This window comes from Vanellus vanellus (assembly GCF_965231255.1).
Source record: "Vanellus vanellus genome assembly, chromosome: 13".
NCBI lineage: Eukaryota > Metazoa > Chordata > Aves > Charadriiformes > Charadriidae > Vanellus > Vanellus vanellus.
Window position 1 is genome coordinate 20,291,143 of NC_138918.1, and position 18,342 is coordinate 20,309,484.

Genomic DNA, 18,342 nt, shown 5'->3' on the forward strand with positions numbered 1-18,342 from the left:
TGCCAAAGCTTTGACTAAAGCACCTGCATCCCTGCTCCGATCTCTCCATCACTCACCCCAGATGAACTCACAGCTGGGCATGGGCTCGGGCTCACCTATAACCTCCATGCAGACATCTCCAAGAGCCTGCTGGCTCTCTCTAACCTGAATTACCGAATCTCACGCAATTCCTGTGGGCAGCAGGAGAGGAGCACACCGTGCTCCCAGATTACAGCTCCCTGTGGTGCCCTCGCACAGCAGTGGCTTTGCCCTGGGGAACTTTTGATGTCCTTCCAGCTATTCCCACCATCGCTCAGTGTTACGAGGCAGGACACCGCTGTGTAAAGCCCTGCTGAAATACAGGACAGCTGGCAATGCCAAAAGCCACGGGTTCCAGGGTATGGATGCCAGCATACCCCAGTGGGTGTTAATTCCTTCCGTGGCAGCGCAAAGGCCCTTCCAGACCAGTTAGGCTGAAGTTAGACAAAGCTTAAATAACATGTCAGAATTTTGGTAGTTTGATTCCAATTTAGTCACATTGGAAGTTGTCACAGGAAGGTCCAAGCTCGTGTGGGCAGAAATGAACCAGCAGCAGCAAAACGCTCCTTCCCGCCCGAATCACTGTTCTAACAAAGTCCTGCCAGCAATTTATCATCCTGTTCCTACAGCAATGCCTCCCCGGCCCAGCCAAACGAGAGAAGTGGCGTGCTAGAAGGAAGGACAAGCTCAAGGAAGGCCCAAGGGGATTATTTCTTCAAGATGCTCTTTTGGAACCCAAATCACCTGTTTTTTACCTTCATTTGCTCATGTTTCACTGTAGAGGCAGAACGCATCATTTCATAGAATCACAGAAGGGTTTAGGTTGGAAGGGACCTTGAAGATCATCCATTTCCACCCCCCTGCCCTGGGCAGGGACACCTCCCACCAGCCCAGGTTGCTCCAAGCCCCGTCCAACCTGGCCTTGAACACCTCCAGGGATGGGGCAGCCACAGCTTCTCTGGGCAACCTGGGCCAGGGGCTCACCACCCTCACAGGGAAAAATTTCTTCCTGATTTCCCTGGTTAAACATCAGTTCACTTGTATTGCTTCAAGATTTCTAATAAAATTAGGGTCACAGTGACCCTGCAACTATTTTGCTGATATTCTGCTTGAGAGCAAACCCCTGAATGTCCACAATAACCCTTAATCTCACAAATCACAAATCAAACCTTCCACGTCACTTTCTACCTGCTGTGACCCAACAAACTAAAATGTCTCAAAACTTCTTCTGGACTAAAAAGGACAATAAACTTCTGCATCAAAAGCAAACCTCAGGCTCACAAGATGCTTTTGGAAACACATTTTTTTCCCCATCTTATAAAAAAAAAAAATCGTAAGTTTGATGCTGAGGGGAAAACAAAGGAGGGTGGTTTATAGCGTAGACCCAACCTAAGCATACAGGGAAGGAGGGGTGTATGGTGGGAGGAGAGAAGCCTTAAGGGGACACCCGACCTGGTGTCACGGGGGTTGATGATGCCCCATTTTTCACTCTTTTCTCAATACCACCCCAGCACCTGCTTTATTCTGCCATTCTTTTAAAATATTTAGTGATTTTTCTCCATAAATTTAGAAACAAGTTGGCTGATCTTGCAGATGAAAACCAGCTGAAAAATTAATTGAAAGCTTTTAAAAATTAATAATTATTTCAGTTAATTAAGGTTGCAGCTTAAAATTTTTTAAACTGCTAACAATTTGGTAGCTGCTATGCAGTCGCCATTGGAATAGAAAATGATGGGGACCAAGAGCTGGAAAAATGTTGTCTTCATTGTTTCACAGAGCAGGTTTGGGGGCCCTTCTGCATCATCTGCATTATTATTGACAACATCACTGCACCTATCAAAAAATGGATCTATAACATCATAATTTCACTAGAATGTCTTTTGTTCCAGATAATTTAAAATGCTTTCTTGTTGTCCATAACACATTTGGATATGGATTTTTTTTAATGGATACTTTTACTTCTCATATCCATTGTTCTTTATTTCATAGCATCTGATTTTTAATCACAACCATTATCTTCCTCCCTTTCCTGATTTGTTACTTATTATCTATAGCTCGGCTCGCTCTTCTTGCTTCCTTTTTTTTGTGCCAAGATTTGTTGTGATCTTTTCTTTGTGATCATCATAAATACGCCTGTCAAGAAGGAACTGAAACAAAAGGCATTTATTTCTCTGAGAATTTGAGAAATTTCTGTTTTCCAGTGAATCAGTGGAGAGAGCTATAAAAAAGTGCTGTGTGTGTGAGAATTGGCCAGCAGATTTTGCTAAGGGCTTCTGCCTACTTACTGCGTCCCAATGGGGTGGTTAATCCATGGGGCCTCTCTCGCAGGCGCGGAGCCCATCAGCAGGAGCTGTCGTGCACCCTGGCCTGGTCTCAGCACCGAAAATCACTGTAGTTTCCTAGACCATGATCTACAGTGGTTATATATTCATAAATCTGAATATATGTTATCCGTGCGGAGGTGGATGCAGGACAAGTTGACCCCGCGTGCCCCCGCCTGGATCATCCCACACAGCAGAGCGCGGTGGAAGTGCTGTGGGGTGTGCAGGAGAAGAGGTGGGGGTAGAATTAGAGTGTGCACTTCTTAAATGTCCCACGGACTAGAAGGTCACGCCAAAAACTTCACCCTGGTGCTGCGTGAGCCCAGCTGCCGCCGTCCAGGTCTCCTCTGCCATGCCAGCAGCCCGTCTTGGCCACCACCGGCTGCGGCACGCACCCAGGCTGCTCCCCGCGCTGGAGGGCTGCTCTCATCTGCCATTTGATTTGTTTACATTGATTTTAGAATAATGACTTTTCGCGAAATAAATTTCGATGGGGAAAATAAATTATTTTCTCGTTCGGGAGCAGGCAGGCGGCTGCTGTGCCGGGTGCACGCTCCCCAGCCCTGTCGGCGTTAATTCCTCATTACAAGCACATCATTGGTGGGGCTTGGGCGGTGCACGAATTTCCATTCAAATGCGAAGCATTCAAAACTTTATGTGCTTCACTTTTCATGCAGAAAATCTGCCTATTTCTACTCAGCACAAGAGTAACTTTTGTTGGGTTGTTTAACCTTGAACAAACGATGGTTTAACCATTTTCAAGACAGTAGAATGAAAAATTACACCGCCGCTGTTATGCACCGCTGCTCCGTGGCCGATGGTTTAAACCTGAATGTGCCAGAACTGCACTCCGTAAGCAAAATATACATTATTTTTTTCCCCCAGTGCTGCAGTGGAAATGTGCTTTGAGTCCTGCTTCGTTTTAGAAATGTGATTTGAAGCCGTGCCCTGTTGTTTTCTTTTTCCTGCCTGTGTTTTACGACCTGCCAGCCTTCAACTGGCACCGAGCACAACTCCGCAAAGGATCAGATGGGAAGCCGTCGTGTGGTCCTCATCCCAAAGGTTCCGCCTTCCTCCGTGGGCACCGTCACACTGATGCTCCTCTGTTCGTAGGACTGGAGCTTTCCTTGAGCACAAGATGGATTTTAAAAATAGTCTTCCTCAAAGGCTGTTCAAGAAATTCAACCATCATCCAGGTTGTCTCCTTACAATACTGGAAGGTAAGCATGACGGGGAATCGCCCTTAGAGAAGCAGCTGGATGTCCCCCGTGATATGAAGTATCTTATGTTTCAACCTGAAATCCCATCCCCTGTATTAAAGACAGACTCTCAGTTTCCAGTCTGGAATAGGTACGCAGAAACATGTGCTTGTAGACCTCCCCTGCCCCATCCTCCTCCGAGCCCAAAGGAGAGCTTGGCCCAGGCCATCCATTTCAGGAGTTTCCTGATGGCTTCCTACACGAACCTTAAAACCAGAAATAAAATTAAGAAAAGTAAACCATCTGCCTTCGAGAGATGCTGTAAGGCAAATGAGGCCCAAACCATCTCGCTGTATCTCCCAGCTGTCCCTTGAGTTGTTCAGTTATCCCACAGCCCATCCAAACCTTACAACACCCCTCTGTGGGGAAGAAGTTTAGTTATGCAGAATATGAAAAAAATACATTTTCTTCTTGCCTGTTTTGAACACCCTGATCTGTAGTTTGATAGCGCCTCGTTTCTGTGCTGTGGGGAACCATGAATAATCTCTCCCGTGCCGCTCCTCACCATGCAGCCCGTAGCTCACACTTCTTCCAGGAGGAAGAGTCTTAGTCCATGTAATCTCTCCGCCTGCAGAGCCATTCCCCAGCCCTTATCTTTCCCACCTCTCTCTGCATCTTTTCTAGTTTCTAGTTTTGTTTTGTTTTTTTTTTTTTTTTTTTTCTTCCTGTCCTTTTCTCTTTCCTCCAGTGGAGGGAACAGATTTGCAAACTGTATTTAAGTAGCAGGTGAATTATTGATCTGCGGAATGACAAATTGATCTCTTCTGTTTTGTTTAACACTTTTCCCCTAAAATTGTCCACACTCAATTTGCTTTCTAGGCTATCACGGATCACTGAGGTGATGTTTTTGTAAAGCTACCTGCAACGTGAGTATACAAGGAAAAAGTTATCTTTCCAGACCAATAATAGCTCATTTAAGGTTTATGACTGGTTCAAGTACAAAGGGACTGTTTCACCCGCACACATGATTTTGCATGTCTTGCTACTGAATTTCACTCCTGTTTTACTGTCCAGTTGCTCAGTATTGAGAGATCCTGCCATAGATTTTCACCATGAACTCTGACTATTGAAATGTTGTCAGCAACTTCTTCCCCTAACTCTTTTCCTTTCCTTCTCCAGGTCATCTCCTGATCTGGAGATGATGCTCCACCACAGGTCCCTTGGCACTTTTATTCCACTGCAAAATCTGCTAATTCATTCCTAATTTGTGTTTCATACTCTTATGCAGTTACTAGACAGATAAGGACTTCCTCTTTTACACTACAGTGGTTTAATTTCTTTTAGAGCCTCTGATGAAGACAATTTTCCAAAGCTTTTGCCAAATGCACCTCCTGCTCTACAAGCTCACCGGCTCTCCAAGGGCTTGTGGTGCAGGACTTCCTTCTGCAAAACCTGCACGGGCTCTTCCCAACCATTTCATATTTATTCTTGCACCTACTGACACCTTTGTTATGTTTTTTCTCTCACTGTTTGCCCAGCATAGAAATCAGCTGGGCAATCCCCTGTATTGCTGCTGGGGGCCTTTTAAATGCCATTGCATTTACCACCTTCAGCTCCTTTGGTACCATGGTTGCTTTACACAATCCCTTGCGCACCACCGCAAAACGGCTGTTTCATATCAGACATCCCTCGGGCTCCGAGCTGAATGCCATTGGCTCCTTCTGATACTCTTAATTTCCCAGTTTGTTCCCCAACCTCTTCCAACAACAGCTGATTTCAGGGCGGGTCCTCCATGGTGAGAAGAGCCCTGGGAAGCTCCACAGCTGCAGAGAGGTTTGAGAAAAAGCATCTATTATTAGATTTTTACACCTTAGAAAGCTACTCATCATAAAAAGAGTTCATCTCCTTTGTCATAGTTTTACGCTTAATTTTTCATCTTGCGCCCTTTTTTTTATTTTCCTCATTTGACCATGACTTCTACTTTTTGAGGGATACTCTTTTACCTCTGACAGGCTCCTTTAGTTGGTTCTTTAATGAGAAAAGCTAATTTTTGCCCTTTTAAAGTCTCTTTTGATAATTGTATAGATTTGCTCTCATCATGTAATAGAAGCTCTTTAAACAATATCTATGTCCCCTGGAAAAATTTTACCCTTTTGGCGGCTGCTTTTAATTTCTTTTTAACAAGCCTCTGCACTTTTATGTGGATACCCTTTTTGAAATGAAGTCACAATGAACTTTCCAGTTTTATTTTTAAATTCCTACAATATTACTGAGTTAAAGTACGTTGCAGACACTTTTGCAGAGGGACTCTTCAATAATAACATTTCAAATCAGCCCTGTGGCCCGCTCAGGATTGAATCTAGTGCTGCTTCTCCTATCTGTCCTTAGAAGGAGTTACCTTCTATGTTGTCTCCAGACACCTATCCATTTCTCTATGGGAGTATTGTTTTCTAATGTTTATTGTTCAGTGTCTTATTCTGCACTAATTAATATCCAGCCCACTCCTCCCCTTGCCCCAAAGGTGCAACCGCTCTCACGGTTCGCGGTCTGTGGGCACCATGAGGGTCACCCTGTCCCTCTGATTTTCACAGAAAACCCATGGACTGGGATAAAACCTCAGTAGTGTCCACCACTGACCTTCTTAGTTGGATGAAAGGGACATCCAGGATATCCCTGTCCCCAAATAAAGGTCTGGGAGAGTTGCCCACTTCAGTTGGAGCTGTTGCTCCTAAAGACCGGCAAGTCCATGATCCTACAGCTTTACCTGGATTCATATGTGATGCCAAATAAATCTATATGAGAAAACAATACAAAATCATATGTTTCACTCTAATGATGGAAAGCTCATATTACTAATTACAAAGTTTAAAAGAGGGCTGCCAAATCCCCCCCAAAACATCACAACTCTTCATAAGAAGGAAGGCTACTTCGACATTTGTGTTGTTTCACTTCAACTCCTGTGAACGTGTCCCAGCCCTGAGAATTGGGGAATCCCCAAGCTGGTGCCTGTTGAAGACCTTTTCCCCAGCATTCCCTGGGCCATGGTTCGGTTATCCAGCCCTTCTGTCTGATCCCAGATGGCAGGACATGTGCCTGGCTGTGTCCTGGCCAGCTTTCCCCCCAAAGCACATACCTGGGCAAGATCCAGACAATCTCCCATGGTCGTTAAGATGACCTCATCACTTTCTTTCTGAGACCTCCTGTCTCTGCATCCCCACAGCTGAGTACCCAGCTGTGCCGGTCCTGTCCCAACATCCCTCCTCCTGTCACATGCTGCTCACATAAGGTGTGAAGGTCCTCTTGACCGTCACTTCTGTCCCTTCTCACTGATCCCTGCATAGTCTGGGAGCTCTTCATGGCAGACACGCATTGATCCCTCTTCTCCTGGCACATCCAGTGTGCAAAAAAACCCCAAGTGTGCTCAGACCTGCCTGTTTTCCTGTCTCCCCCCCCCTCCGGCATTTCCAAGAGGAATCTCTCCCTCCTTAGTTAGCAACGGGATGGGAGCTGGGGGAAGGTGCCAGGGAGCTAGTTAAGCCATCCGGTGCTTTCCCTCCACCTCCTGCTGGTACCAAGCCCCCCGCTGGTATTAACGATGCAATGAAGCTTACCATCAGTAGAATCGCCAGCCTCTTGTTCAATTACACACCAGCTTTCCAGACAGCAGCGCTGCAAAGGGCAGCGTGGAAATCGATGGATCCCTTGTGCACCTTTGCCTTCTGACTGCGTTTCCCTGAAGCGCAGAGGAGCGGGGAGCCAGGGTGGGAAGGTGGGAGAACAGGAGGGGATGCAGGAGGGTGGTGTTGGGCACAGATGTGGTTCCTGCTGCCAGCCCTGTTGATTCCAGTAGCGGGCAAAACCCTGATGGTGAGCTGAGCTGTTGGAAGTGAGCTCAGGTGCACAGGCACGGACCCAGAGAGCAGCTCCCAAGGATGGACCTTGCAGAGCTGTCTCCCATAGGCACCACCCCATCACACAGAGGGCAGCAGCAAGGAGCAGAATGAGTTTGGGAGGACCAGGCACTACTCCAGCTTCTCCTGAAACAGCAGCTATGGGCCACCTGTGAGGTGGTCTCGCCTCTCTTTAGAATGTCTAAGAAGTTGTCCTGGTGGCAGCTGAGCTCCTCCAGCCATGGGTCTTGGGCGGTGACCTGAACTTGTGCAGATGCCTGCAGGCTGCTCCTCTCCTGCAGCCCCTGACCGCTGGAGTGGTGACATGTCCTCCTGGGTGTCCCACATCGCCCCTGCCAGCTGGGTGATGCACCTGTAGCTTTTGCTGGGAGCTGGCTCCAGGGCCACATCCCACCGCATCGCACTGGGCAGCTCAAGAGCCTGAGCCTGTTTGCAGGCTGGACCCTCTCACCAGACTAACTTTGTGGTTTTTTATTGAAATAAGTGCTATTCCAGATAAGTGAGACAACGCTAAAAAGCAATTAAAAGCCTCAGGTTGTGCCTGAGTAGAAAAAGTAATTTAAATTTGTCCAAACATGTTTTTGACATTTTCTAAATTAAAAAACAGACAACTCCACTTCTCAGTTCACGACATTTAAACCAGGGCTACTATTTTGAGGGAATATTTAAAACAAACAAACAAAACCAAGATGCAACTTGGTAAAGGATGTTAAGTGTTTTTTAAGTTTCTTTTTGGATTTCAACTTTCCATCATACTCCATGATCAGAAATACTGTCTGCAAAGGCTGCTGTGGCCCCTCACATCCCACCTGCCGCAGAGGAGCCAGGAGCGTGTGACGACAGGAGGGAAGGTTGTGAAAATCTATGTACCTTTCCCTCTCCCGTGTTTTAGGCTGGAAGCACAATTATTTCCAGGTCTCATCACTTCCTCTGAGCTTTTTAATCAGAGCTAAAATCTGCCGAGAACATTCAACAGGGGAGGAGAGGAGGAAAGGCGAACCCAGCAGCAGAAACTGGGTAGCACAGGCAGAAGGGACTTCTCCGAGGAGAGCCAGTGAGGATCCACCATCTACCCTGGCTGGCTCCGCCTGAAAACACTTGTAAAGCAAGTCTGCTCTCCATCAAGGCAGCGAGGAAAGCCTTGTTCGTGCCAAAAAAAGTGTCCCAGCAAGGTCCAAAGGAGATAAAACTCAGCTTTAAGCTGAGAAGCAGCGCTGGTGGGGTTGGCTTTGCTGGTATATCCCGGGAGCAGAGCAGCCGGCATCACGGGGAGCAGAGGGGCTGCACCGGCTCCGCGGGTTTCTCCTGATTTCTACTTGTTTTGTGTGATCACTTCACAAACTTGGACCAAGCCACACTGCCCCATTTCTAAAAAAAACCCCAACCCCTGCAAATCCTCAACATTACCCCTAAATGAGTGCATGCTCACAAGGATCAGGAGGTTTCCCTCCAGATGAGGGTGGACAACATTTCCCGGGCTTTTCGATTTTCCCTTTTAAAATACACAGGCTGCTTGTTCACTCGCAGCTGTCGCCGTTTCACTTCTTCCATGTTCATGCCTTGAGCATCACTTCTCTTCCTCTGCATCCAGTGCCTTAAACGCGGCCGCGCGTGACCCCCATCGGACGGCGTACCCGGCTGTTGCTGTGCGGTGACGCGCTCGTCTCTCCGCAATCTCCTCCTGGAGGCTCCAGAGGATTCTGTTTGCACTGCACAGGCTCAGACCCCGGGCTTTAGGGATAAGCCAGATTTTCTTCTGATTAAAGACTTCTGAAAGATTAAAGATACACAGCCAGGGCCCAAGTCAAAGCTGCAAAGCAAAGATCATTCTGCAACTTTTCAACCTGCAATTTGATTATTATTTTTTTTCCTGTCTATTCTCCTGCATTTTTAAACACATAAATTGGAAAAGACAATTATCTACCACAGAGCACCTTACTGCCCCTGCTTGAGAGCAGGACTGAAAATAGAGAGCCAGAGCCCAGTCACTCCTAAGGGTTTTATTCATCAGGGTTTTCCTCCCACCCTGGTGTTTTGGCACGGCCGGTCCAGCTCTGTGGGATGGGTCTCCCACTCCTATGCAGCTCCAGGCTCCTGCTTCGGTCCAGCTTTGTTCTGACCTGCCCCACTCTCTTTTCCACCCATTCCCAGTACTTGTCTCCATCCCACATGTTCAAACCTCCCCATCCTCCTCCATGTCCTCTTCCTCAGCCTGGATGACAGCAAAGCTCCCTCCGTTCTCCCCATAAAGAGATTTTTACCTGAGGCTATGGGGTAAACATGCTTTTCCCGTGCACCAGATGTAGTTACATGGCCAGCCTGGTTGGACAAACAGGCCAAGGGCAGGGGACAAGTCATCCTCCTCTGCCTGCTTTGTGTTACTATATGGTGTTGCCCGAAGAGCCAGGAACCGTCTGGGCAATATCAGCCGGTCCTGGGTTGTAAAAGCAGTCCAGACAGGAAGCCAGCTCTGTCCCAGCAGGAGTGTTGGGACCCAAGTGCAGGGGAAGAACCTGTGGGAGCTCCTGGTGGCATCGTGTGGCCATGGACCCTCCTGCCCTGCTGCCATCGTGCTCATCTGTTGGTGCCAGAGAGTGAGAAGGTGCCAGGCTATAGCCCTGAGAAAAATCCACTCCATTTCCTCTGTGTAGAGAGCCTCCCCAAAAGGCTTTTGGAGCAAAAAGGGTCAGTTTTGTTTGACTATATATTAGGATACTTTCTTTTCATCTGAAATGAAGATAGCTCGAAGTGACCAAGTCAGAGTAGAAATAAAAAGAGTTATGAGTAGAAATAAAAAGGTTTTATGAACAGCTTCCCCACCCTCCGCGTCCTTGCCAGCTGGTCCTTCCTTCCAGACCTGGTTCCAGCTGACAATAACTCACAGAGCTGCAGCAGCTCCGGACAGCATCAGCCCCGCTGGGCCCTGGGCTGTTTGTCCTTCCATCACCCCTTGCTCTGCTCGGCAGCTTCTGGGCACAGGCTGCAGACTCCCAGCTTAGATTTTCCTCGCCGCCTCCTCCTCCTCCTCCTCCTGCACCGTGAGGCTGGTCCAGGTCGGGGCTGCCTTCTCCCACGGGAAGGAGCAAGGATGCCGGCTCCCTTCAGAGGCATCTGCCTGACTCCAACACTTTTATTAGAGAAACCTGACACACACACGAGCGCCGAGAGCGCACGCAGATCAAACAGATGCTGTCTGTCACAGAGCTTAAAGCCTAATTACAGAAGATTACAGAAACTATTTATAAATATTTATATCCATTTAAATATATTTATAAACGTATCAGGATTGGATAAAAGTGTATATTGTTATTTTAGCTTAAGACATAACCAAGTATCATTTATACAATGCTCATACAGTGATCATATATTTGTGTTAAGCTCCTTTTTGATTAACACGGACAGCAGCTGTTAACATTCGAATTGCTGTTAATACAAAGCAGGTTGGCACCGATGAGCTGAGGAGGATGGGTGGGTAGATACTGAGAAGTCTGGAGGCAACAGAGCAAGTACACTACAGAGGAGAAAACTCTTCCCCTTTTCAGGCAGAAATCCTCCTGATTCACCAGGAAGGATGCTGGAAATATATAGCTAGGTTATGTATCTTCTTTCATCATTAATCTGCCGATTTATTGTGGCAGCACACCGCCTGCCTTGCCCCATCGTTCACTGGCATCACGCCTGGGGCAGCAGCCATCTCCCACGTCACAGCTCCCCGGCGCTGCTCGTCTCACTTAGGTCCTCCATGCGTGCAGCAGCACTCTGCAAGTACAGCACCGAAACCACAACCTCGTGTCACCCAGAGGTTGCGCAGCCTCACAACTGGCTGCTTTTGCAGCTCACTTTGGATGCTGCAGAGCCACATTCTCCTCTGAGCACCTCCTGAAACATGGCAGTGCTTCGCACTGCACAGCAGCTTCATTCCTCCATCCAGTGCTTCGGAAAGGCTCCAGCAGAGGCATTTGGAAACTCACCTGTGATTTCTTCCTTTCTTTTAGTCCGGCTTTCTAGAAGAAACAACTTGTGTACTATTCAGTGGCCTTCTAGGCATTTTGAGCTGACGGGGCAGTCAAAGCCACGGCTGAGAGGAGCAGGTGTCCCCACATTGACACATTCCTGGGAATGGTGTGGAAGCCAGAAGACCTGATAGGAAATGAACGTTTATTTGTGTTCTTGTAAGCACAGTGAGGAAGACTCAAGCCTTACCTGTAGCACTCAGCGGCAGCTCACTAACCAGGAGGACGTGGGCTGGTGGGTCACCAACCTGCACAAAGCTCTGGAATGGCCCCCACGCTGGCCAGCAGACACCTCTGGATTGATGGGGGCATAATGGAGGGCACTGGGAGTAAGGGATGAAGGTGCAGGGGAAGCATGGGTGGTGAACAGTGGTGGCAGAAAAGATAAAAGTGGGAAGCACTGGAGGAAAGGCAGCTTGGAGCAAAAAAGGTGGGAGCAGCAGCTGGGAACCCAGCAAGATGCCCAACCACGCGAGCTGCTCCCACGGCCAGACCTCAGGGTTCCTGCAGCCCTTCCAGAGGAGGGGTCACATGGGCCGTGCCAGGCACTGAGCAGAAGAGATGCTTCCTGCCTGTCCCTGCCCTTGTTCTCCATCACAGACGTGCTGCCGTGGGGCGGACAAGCCAGCCCATTGCTGCCTCCTTCCAAGCACTTTCTTTTTTTGGTCCCCCTCTCAGGAGAGGACGGAGCAGGAAACTCGCTTCGTGCTCCCGGCGGGGTGGTTTTGAGCAGGACAATCCCTTTGGTCAGGCATCAAATAACAGCATGTGAGCCATCTGCTTCTTTGACTAAAACACCCGGAGAAAAGCTGCTGGATTGGAAAAAGGATATTAATCTGAAAAGCATACAACAAAGCAACTGCAGGGTGTTCCCCCCCCCGAGCCAGAGCGAGCGAAGGAAAGCTGATTACCATGACACACAGGAGCCCTGATCTAATATTCCACTTCAAGATTTGCAAATAATGTGCCCATTAACATTCATTAGCTCTTTAAATAATACCTGCCAGACCTTCCAGGCAAGGAGGAAAGGCCCCTGCGCCCAGAAATCAATCACCTAACAGCCTCTAATTGTGCGTTTTCCACATCTACGCAAAGTTTCAATAAAAACAAGCCGGGACAGAATAGCAGAGCTGAAGCTGTCATTGCTGTGTACAGAGCCGCACAGAGACACCCTTTCTGCTCCCGGCTGCGGCAACGAGGATCTTTGCTAATTAGCGGGCTTCTCTCCGACAGCTCGCCCGAGTTCAGCGGGCGCTGGGGGAGGCTCTCTGCAGGAATGTGTCAAGCCAGCCTTTCACCACCCAAAATAGCTTCTGTCCTCTAGCTCGTCAGGGCAGCCTGCAGAGATAAGTGCCATGGAAAGAAAGAGGCTGGTGTCATGCCCGTCATGCCCCAGGAGATGAGACTCACTTGAGCTTTGGGAATCCCACATGAATACCCAGATACGGGAAGGTTTGAGGGGACCTCGTGCAGCCCCAGCTGAAGTAAAACCCTAGGAGAGGTGGAAAACTAATGGTTTAATATCAATGCATGGCTGCGGAGCTGTGATGCTACCTACAAACCTCGTTGCTCTCTATTTATCACCTGGACTTTCTGCCCACCCTCTCACCCCCCCTTTCAGAAAGGGCAGTTTCTCTTCTGAATGCAAAGGGGCATTCAGGGCAAGAAGCCCCACCACTCTTTGGTTGTATCGGTTGTAGATGCCCGAATGAACTAGCACCTTCCCCAAAACCTTGATAAAAAGAGTTTCCTAGCTGTTAACTGCAAAACTGCTGCACTGAAAACTGACACAGCCAAGAATATCTGTGTTCAGACTTTGTCAGGGAGACTTCATTGTCCTGTCACCACTGTGACCGCATCCCGGGCAGACCAGAAGCATGAGAGTTAGAGGGCCCACCAGCCTAAAACACAGAGGTCACGGGCACTGGTATCACCACAGGGCTACTTCTATTCTTGGGCTGTGCCTGGGTTGTGCCCAGGACTCCCAAACCAAAAGCGTGGGAACATGTCCCTGCAGAATTATGACTTACGGGAATGATGGACTGAAGATCCCTTGGGGTCACATAAGGCAGGTCAACCAAGGTTTGCTATTGGAAGAAGGCTTCGTGTGAAGGCTGCTCGGTGTAGAGAAGCAATGCCACTGTCATCTCCTCTTCAGTTGATTTATACTAATGGACACAGTTCATTGTGTCACCTACTCGACACCTACAGCTCCAGCATTGGTATGATCCTGTGCTGAGCTGTTTGAGCACACCAAGTCTAAAAGAAATCAACCTGCCAAGGAGCGAATAGCTTCTCAGCAGGACAAAAGGTGCCATCTAACCCTTGTGTGTGGCAGTTCTGATCAAAACACTGAGCAGGGTCAGTGCTGTGGTAGACATGGTGGCTTTCTGGGTTAGCCGTCGTCATCACCCAGCTTCAGCACACTGAGACAGGCTGCTAGTGCTCACTAAGCAACAGTTAGGCACTGTAAACCTCAAATTAGCTGTCCATACAAGTACACTCTGGAGCTCGTCTGGTGTATTTTAGCGAGTCAAAAAAAGATCAACAAGACCAGATAAGTAAGTCCCTTTGCAGAAGGCCACAAGCAAGCCTAGAGGCATCGGGGGTCTGCAGCACATCTTCGTGTTCCTTAGAAAAAGGCTCTATGTGGTCACAGCTGTTACTGTCAAAGCAGAAACCCTGTTGGGGAAAGGCACACTTTCCTTGAGAGAACCTTGCACCAGGGAGACAGACGTTTATAGTTGCATTTAATCAGCCCAAAATGCATTTGAGTAATTAACAGCCAACGTAATTACAGTGACTTGTCTGGTCCAACTAGCCATGTCAAAGGGCAGCAAAAGAAGAGCGAAAGATACTGCAAAGGGTCTGGACATCTGCAGGGGGAGTGAAAAGTGTGTTCCCCAAACAAGAATATTCTTGAGCCATGAGAGGACTGAAGGAATTCCTTCAAAGTGTGAAGGTGAAATACAAAGAGAAATGGGGGACAAACAGTGTTTTAACATGCAAACAGCAGTGGAATGGAGAAGTACACAGAAAAAAAGAAATAGTTTTGTGTAAGTACTTTTCTTTGCGGATATTGCAAAGAAATACAGGAGCAAAATGAGTTTATGATCATACTTAAAGGGCAGTGATCTGATGAAGAAGAGAAATACAGAAGAAATGTTCTCTCCTGGATTTCTTCAGAAATTTACCAAGCAAGATTTTGCCAGATTGCTCCATATTGCTGGAAAACAGGAAAGAAAAAGGGAATTTCCAGTTGTAGAGCGGAACAGTGGATGTTACCATCACACTGGGATATGCAAAACAGATGGTGACCACCACTGCTCATGTAGACAAGACAGACCGCCTTTAAGCTAGTCCTTCGCAAGCCTAGCCCCAGGTCTTCTCCCAGTGAGCCTAGGTCCCCCCAGCTTACTGGGTAACATTTCTCACCTCAGACCTGCTCTACATTATTGCTAAAAGTGCCCACTAATCCTCCGTGCTATCTCACACCAGCTCCTATCTAATTTATCCTACCAGCTACCACAAGCTTATTTAATCTAAAGCTCCTGTAAAAAAAGAAAAAAAAAATATCTGTTTTATGCTATATACTCTCCATTCCCTCATCCAAGACCTGTGCGAACATGGATAAAATCACTATTTAATAGTGCTGGTCAAGCCCTGCTGCTTGTTCAGAAACCTTGCTTCCAGCCTGTTTGGATCAGCTATTAAAAGTTTGTATAAAACTTGTGAACATGTTCTCGTAGCGCGCAAGGGAAGGATTAAAGTGTCTGGCACACAGGGACAGCCCGAGAGCAGTCTGCATCAATCTTATAGCTGAGGACTGAGTGCCGCATGTGAGAAAACACAGGGAGAGGGATTCATCCAACAAGATGTTGGAGTCTCCATTAGAGGAGTCTCCTGCGCCCTGTTAGACCTGATGGAGAGGAAGCCAAAGGCGCTGGTGACATGACCCAGCTCTTTCTAAAGCAGGGGGCAGAGAGGGGTTGGGTGGGCACCTCCTTCAGCTGCTCAGGAGACCAGGGCAACACCACCACAAGGCGAGCTGCTGCCCAACAGGCTCATCCTGCAGGTCCTTCCCCCGTGCAGGAGCACGTGGTGGGACCAGGGCAAGGTCAGTCATGGAGAACAGATACTGGCTTAAGACAGCCCTACAGCATCTCTCTAGAGGTGGGAAAAGCTCAACCTGGGTAAATTTCAGGAAGGTTAAATTTATCCTAAAACAACAGCTTGAGTAGTTCCCAGCTCTTTTTCCCCACTGTTTGCCTTTTTTTTATTATTTATTTTATTATTATTATTATTCCTTTTGCACTGCCTTGAACCACCAGCCTCTAATTATTGCCTGCAGTTATAAACATGCACTTTTCCCCGGAAGAAGTCCATTATATTTTACCTAAAATTGAGGGCAGTTAGCAGATGTTTGGGTAGCGTGAACACTCACAGTATATTACTAAAACAAGCTCTCACCCCTCTGCTCTGAAATAGCTGCTAACGCTGCTCCCTGTGACGCTGCTCAGGCTTTTTGAAAGTTTCTGTAATCCCAAGCAGAACAGACTGAAGAACAGACCATGTAATCTAATGGGCCTTTCTAGCACTAAAATCAGGGGCTCAATGGGAATTTCTGCGCAGGGCATAGCCATAGCTGAACTCTCTTGCAGCCATTTAAAGCAGGAGTGGAAGAGCAGAGGCATAAGGGAGCCCTTTCGGATTTCACAATTATCTCGTATCAATTGAGCTTCGTCCCCAAGGAGCATCGACTAACGCTGGAAACCTCAAGGCCCAAAGGCAGAAGGACTTCAGACAAAAGGCAGTTCCCAGAGTGTCCCTACGCCTTTAAAAATCGCGGTGCCTATCACATTTAAAAGCTAGAAGAGGAACTGGATTAAACCATCTGCAACAAATCATCTTAATATAATTTCATTATTAAAAAACCCCTTGTGTTACAGTTGTCCATAAATAGAGTTGTTGTAAAAAAAAAATATTTTGAAACCAAAAGCCACCAGCATGGCTTTCCTTGATTAAATCCTTATAGCGTCTAAAAAGCCCTACTCCAGTGTAAAGATTCATTTTTGACAAAACAGTGTTTTGATAGAAAAAGATATCTTTTAAAAGCTACCTGGCTCTAATATTTGATAACTCATAAAAGTGCAGGAAGACAAAATGTTTGTATTAATTTCTCTGATATATATAACCTATTAAATATAAGCGATATAATGTTAAACTAAACTAAAATTAATATTATAATATAATATTATTAACATAAGGAACAATATCCAGAGCAGCATGGGATATTCATGAGGCAGTAAACAGGCTTTTTTTGACAGTAAACTATCACTAATACTGTTGCTACTGAAATGCCCAAATTCGGTATTCTCCAGCGTTTTTTTATATTTTTTCCTTCTATGCAGGGCCCAGGAACGTCTGCTGGTTTTGGGCGTGGAGAGCAAGGTGATGGACTTGTGCACTCGCCTTGGCCCACGAGCTGGTTTTTGGCTCAATCACTGTTGATAGGTGGCTACTGCCTGACTTAGCTCTGCAAATGCTATGTGAGGATGCAGCAAACCTAAGTGGTAATTGCACAACAAAGAGCCTTTTACATTAATTGAGGCTGGTTTTGGTGGCGGTGCTTTTTTTTTTTTTTTTGGTGCAAATTGCACACTTTGGCAGCGACAAGAAAGCCGGCTGCATTTAGAGGACGTATAGAGGTAACACCAGGCACCCCAGGATGGGGACCTCGCAACCACCCTGAGCTCGTCCTGGTGAAGGGCTTGAGATGCCATCGACCCATTTGGTGCCCAGACCCATTTTCTGCTCCAGGAGGACCGGTGCCACCAGGCTTAGGAACAGCAGAAGGGTGAGCATAGCCCAAGACAGACACCAGCAGGGTTTCTATGACTATATTATTAATAATGCTTTTACATATTAATTCAGAGTCTTAGTACTATTGTAACTGGGATAATAGCTGTTTGTTATATTTTGATTAGCCTGTTAAGACTGTAATTAGACTAACAGTAAGTCTGTAGCTCCACAAAAGAGGTGTTCCCATTTTACCCGCAATGACAACGTGGGTCTAACCGGCGGGTGAGGCAGGGTGAAGGGTGACGGGGCGGGCGCAGCTCCCGGCTCCCTGCCGTCAGCGCCGTCCCTGCAAGCAGGGAGAGAATCGTCAGGGGACCTCGTTACGGCTTTGAAATGGAGATCTCTGGCCGGTTCCGATGTCTGAACACGCTGGAGAAGGATGTTTGAAGACAGCTCAGGATGGCCTCCCAGTTAGCAGGTCATCGAGCCTGCACCTTGCACAAATCATTATTGGTCGGTGCCTCAATTAACAGACATCCCAGGATAACTTGTAGCTGTACAATTAATCAGAGGTCAGAGATGGCTGGAGCTGTCTTACCCAAACTGGTAGGACTCGTCTCCTTTTATATTTCTGGAAACACAGAGCAGCCAAAATACAGAATAACGCTTTGTTCCCTTCCTGGGAAGTGCCACGAGAAGGACTTGCCCCAGGTGGGTATCTCCTAATTTTTTACCCAGTTTCTGATTAGCAAGTGCCAGCTTTGCCAAAAAGAGTCATTGCCCATAAGAGACCAAATAAAGCCCACGTGCTTTGTTCAGCACTCCTCTCCCTGGGGCACAAAGCATCCCAAAGCAAGCTGGGAGGGAATAGAGAGGGGTAGCAACCACCAATCCATCTGGTAATGCCTCAAATCACATTCAAGGCGAGCATCCCATTAACTTTGTTTCTCTGAAATCCTATTTAGGGAACCGGCTCGTAAGATGTGGAGGAACAACAATGTGACTTTCATATCACTTTGAGAGAAAAGTACTTGAACGCACTCCTAGTTTATCTTGAGAAACCAGTCATTGCCACTGC